The sequence below is a fragment of the Ostrea edulis genome, chromosome 4 (assembly GCF_947568905.1).
Source record: "Ostrea edulis chromosome 4, xbOstEdul1.1, whole genome shotgun sequence".
Classification (NCBI taxonomy): domain Eukaryota; kingdom Metazoa; phylum Mollusca; class Bivalvia; order Ostreida; family Ostreidae; genus Ostrea; species Ostrea edulis.
In genome coordinates, this window is record NC_079167.1 from 39,035,369 (window position 1) to 39,040,368 (window position 5,000).

At 35.4% G+C, this 5,000-nt stretch overlaps 1 protein-coding gene across 2 annotated transcripts in view; it reads right to left on the bottom strand.

Moving 5' to 3' along the window:
- LOC125669553 (transcriptional regulator Myc-A-like) overlaps positions 1-5,000 on the bottom strand; it is a 69,166-nt gene that overhangs the window by 59,501 nt on the left and 4,665 nt on the right. For both annotated transcript variants that reach the window (XM_056162590.1, XM_056162589.1), the window contains exon 2: positions 2,281-2,513. The gene's annotated coding sequence lies outside the window, so the exon portion shown is untranslated. The remainder of the gene's footprint in view (positions 1-2,280; positions 2,514-5,000) is intronic.

Below are 5,000 nucleotides of genomic sequence, written 5' to 3' on the forward strand. Positions count from 1 at the left end.
AAATGCGCATGAACCTTCATTTGAAAACAAGCTTTTAATCCTAATAATTCAAGAATGCAGGGTTTGACACTAAGGCACGTCCGACCGACCGAGTCTACTAAATAATAGGTCCGGTCGGGTAAAATGTCCATTTACTAGTCCGACTGGTCGTGTTGAAAAAATAAACAATAAACTTTAGTTTAAAACCATAAGATTTCTTATTCTTAACTAAAATAATAAGTTATTAATGTAATAACTTTAAAGAGTTGAACCGCGTGATGACATAATCTTTATTTTTAGTTTGGTCGCGGTCGGAAGTGGTCTTTTATGACATCTACTCGATGTTAATGTATGTAAAGTTATGTTTCAGATAAATAGATATAAATTGAATTCATTTCAAATTTTAAAAAAAAATGATTTGCAAAAGTGTTTATGGAATTAATAAATTACGTCGTAAACAGCCATTTTTCGATGTTGACATGTGTGTGGGAATGTCTCCATCTATATTCAAATACGACTTCTTGCGATCTCGTCCTCAAGGAAAGATGTCCCAAGTGGAAAAGAAAAGAAAAGGTTGGGAAGAAACAAAGCAGGGCTTATGAAATAGAACTTTTTAAAAAAAACGGTTCAGGGCATCTTATTCTAATTGGACCAAAGAATTTCTGAGCCATATATAATTTAAGCAAAGGGAAAATAGGTTTGAATTAAATAGCACCAAACTGAATGAGGAGACTAAAGATTTTTTTTGAGACAATAAAATACATTTTAGTTCAAAGTTAATGTTTGTCATTTGAATCAAGTACATGTATTTAAATATGGAGAAACTATCAATTTCTTTCTGAAAAGTTGGTCAGGGCTAGTAGATGCAAGGTCAGGTCTAGTAAAAATCATTTGAAGTAACCCGACTGGTCTAGTGCTCAAAAAAGTAAAGGTCAAACCCTGGAATGCCTAGTTAAAAGTTTGGTCCAAATTGATTGTCGATTGTTTTTGGCTCTTCCGATTATCAATTCTATTTTTCATATTAATCGATTGTCGCCTGTACATTGATTAATATCTAATCTGAGATTCATCTGACTGTTAATCCCACTTTTATATCGAGAGTCAGTGTGGACTCCACCTTGAAAAGTGGGAATTCAGTGACACCAGCTAGTGTGTATGCTGCACATATCCATAAAACTAAATTTAAAAAATACCCCCAAAAATGATAAACATTTATTAACTATATGTAAATACCGATTATATCAATCTTTGGTCGATACAGTTCTTCTGATTATGACCAATTATCGATTATGAAATTTTTCTGATTTTTCAACACTAGTCCAAACTGATCCTGTGTTCTTGAGGAGGAGATGAAAATATGCAAAGTTTATACAAGACAGGCAGACAAGACAAAGTCTATATGCCCCATGTCTCTTATATTTTAGGAGCATATATATAATTTTCCTATTTTTCCCATCAAAATACAGGGTTAGAAATTACCTCATGTCCGTAAGTCCGATACTAGTAAAAAACGTGTCGGACTAGTAAACTCTCTATAGCACTAGTTCGTACGGACTAGTGAAAATTCGGAAATCAATTTTGAATTGGTTAAGATTTTAGTAAGATTTGTCTGAGTCTCTTAGATGTTTGAACCTATGGTCGATTACCTGCATGGTTAAGTGCTTGCATGACTATGACATCCTGATCTTCCAAACGCATGGAGTGCATTCGAGACCGCCGCTCTTCGAACGAGCACAAATTCCTACTGATTCCGAACTCCGAGTACGCATAAAAAAAACGGGTTCGAGGTGCAAGAACTGCAAGTAGTTTGATCTAAGAACAAGCACGTTTGTGCTCACATGTTCTCGTTATTCGTGACATTCTCGTCATTTCGAACTCCTGTGACTCTAAGAACTGAGCACGAAAACAACGGGAACATCGATCTCGAACGCACTTATGGACATTTATAAAAGTATTAACTCGGGAGGTTACTGTATGCTTCTGAAGATTTTGAATGCAAAATAAAGTATGGTGGTCTTTTTCTTCTGTAGGTGTCAGAAACTGAATTGCTTGCAACTGTGGTGTGTTTGATTTCATTAAATACTATTGAATAAAATGAAGATCATTAAATATGACATACTTGTTTGCCGAATTATCTATTTTGTATTGCTTATAGGAGTTATGAGATTGATCACTGTTCGTTATCTTCACCTTTCATACTGGACAGACTAGTGAAATGCTTTGCGGACTAGTGAACAGCAATAGTGACTAGTCCATACGGACTAGTGCTTGAAAAAGTTAATTTCGAACCCTGAAATATACCTGAGTTGTTATATCTAGAAGTACGGTACTTTAGAAATCCTCTTCCTTTTTTTCACCAACTTCATCCATCATGTAGAAATCTCCCTCTTCCTTTTTTTTCACCAACTTCATCCATCATGTAGAAATTTCCCTCTTCCTTTTTTTCACCAACTTCATCCATCATGTAGATATCTCCATCCTCCTTTTTCTTCATCAACTTCATCCATTATCAAGTACAAGTATTTGAAAACATTCTGAAACAAAAACATTATATGTGAACATCCAATATTTCTCAAATACTGACCCACACAAACATCTCATTTTCTTTAAAATCCTGAATTATTTTATTTGCAAATATCAATAGACAGCACATTAAATAACATTTCAGAAAAGGATTTGAGGAAATGTCTAAACCATTATTTTGATCTTAGTCAAATTACCTTGGTTCTAGTCATAAGCAAAGTATAAATGAGCAACTGAGTAGTAAAAAGTATTCCTAAAGATGTCATATGTTCTATCAATAAACCTCAGAACCCATCTTGGGGCTTGAACCACCAACCTAGGGATTATGAATTTCACAATTTTAACAGAGGCCTCATGCTTATTGTAATTATGCTTCCTGTTTGTGTTCTACACATGAAAGAGGAAGGAAAATTAATCAACTGCGGACATCCAAAGACAATATTTTCACCAAGTGATGACCTTCCCTGGGGTCTGAATCCTTTGATTCAGTTATCACAAATTTCATAATTTTGGTAGATGCTACATAAGATTTTTATAGATTTTTCTCTATGTATGTACATGTATATGTAAAACTTTGGCCCCTATTGTGCCACCCTCCCCTGGGGACTTGAAAACTTGAATTTGCACCATGTCAGGAAGCTTTCATATAAATGTAAATTTTTCTGGCCCAGTGGCTCTTGAGAAGTAGATTTTTAAAGATGTTCCCTTTATATATTTGTATGTAAAACTTTGATCCCATATGGTGGCGCCATCCTACCCCCGAAGGCCATGGTTTTAATAAATTTGAATCTGCCTATGTCAGGAAGCTTTCATGTCAATTTCAGCTCTTCTGGTCCAGTGGCTCTAGAGAAGAAGATTTTTAAATTACCCCACCCTATTTTTGTGATTATCTCCCCTTTGAAGGAGGCATGGCCCTTCATTTAAACATTAAATAGAAACACCCTTGACCAAAGGATTTTTTGCGACCTTGAAATTGGCCCAGTAGTTCTTAGAGCTGAAAATGTATAAAAAATTTAAAGACGGACAGACAAATGGACAGCAGGTGATCAGAAAAGCTCCCTTGATCTTTCAGCTCAGGTGAGCTAAAAAAAAAACAAATTATACTCGCATGAAATGCAGGTTCTATATACATGGATATCACAAATGGACATGACAAACACTATATTACATTAATTCCTTTGAAACTGAGCTAACCACCAAATAGAGAATAGTGGGGTCACAGGGAAGGTCAAGGTCAAAGACTAATGCCACAGTTGAGTAGCTACCATTAACATATATCAATGCACGAGTTTTTCATAAAAATAATGTCAATAGTTGTTTTGAAACTGAGCTAACCACCAAATAGGGGGATATTGAGGTCAAGGTCACAGGGAAGGTCAAGGTAAAAAAATAATAATGCCACAGTTGAATAGCTACCACTAATATGTATCACATGGATTTTTTTAGGGTCTGTAGAGGGCCGAAATTCGGCCCCATTCCAAATGCTAAAGAGCAAATGTAAATTTGGCTCCATTCCAAATGCTAAAGAGGTGTTTTTCCCAAAAATTATGTCTTAAAATTCCCAAATGATGGATGCTTAGATGAGAATATGCCATGAGGTGCCATCCAACCTTGGTGCCACTCTGTTGCAAAACATTTTTGAGAAGTTTTTTCTCTGCCAGACTGGAAATTAAAGCTTGTGTAAGCCACATTTATAATGAAATATAAAGTGGTTAATCTTTTGCTTGTTTTTCTTATTTATTTGTATGAAACAAATTTTCCAATTTCAATCAGATACTGTTATTTTTCCCAAACTTGAAGTCCCTGACCCCTGGATTCAAGGGGTAAAAAATCCCTGTATCAGGATAAGAGTTTTCATAAAAACATTGTCAGTAGTTGAAACTGAGCTAACCACCAAACAGGGAAAAGTGAGGCCAAGGTCAAAGGAAGTGTCAAGGTAAAAAAATATTGTTGCAGTTGAATAGATGTCACCCATATGTATCAGCATAGGAGGTTTGATAAAAAATATCTTGAATGGTATCTTTGAAACTGAGATAAATGCTAAGTGTGACGGAAGGGCAGAGGGATGGAAGACAGACATGACAAACACTATACAGGGTTCGAAATTAACTTTTTCAAGCACTAGTCCGTTCGGACTAGTCACTATTGATGTTCACTAGTCCGCAAAGCATTTCACTAGTCCGTCCAGTATATCAAAAAATGATCTTCATTTTAATCAAACTAAACACATCACAGTTGCAAACAGTTCAATTTCTGACACCTATAGAAGAAAAAGAGACCACCATATTTTATTCTTCAAAAGCATACAATATTAACCTCCGAGTTAATCCTTTGATAAACGTCCATCGACATTCCTGTTGCTTTGGTATTCAGACCTTAGAGTCACAGGAGTTCGAAATTTTATCAAGAAAGTCAATAAAATTCACTCGATTGACCAAGTCATGAGCTATAGTGTTATGAACTACTGTGTTAGAGTCGCGAATGACGAGAACATGTGC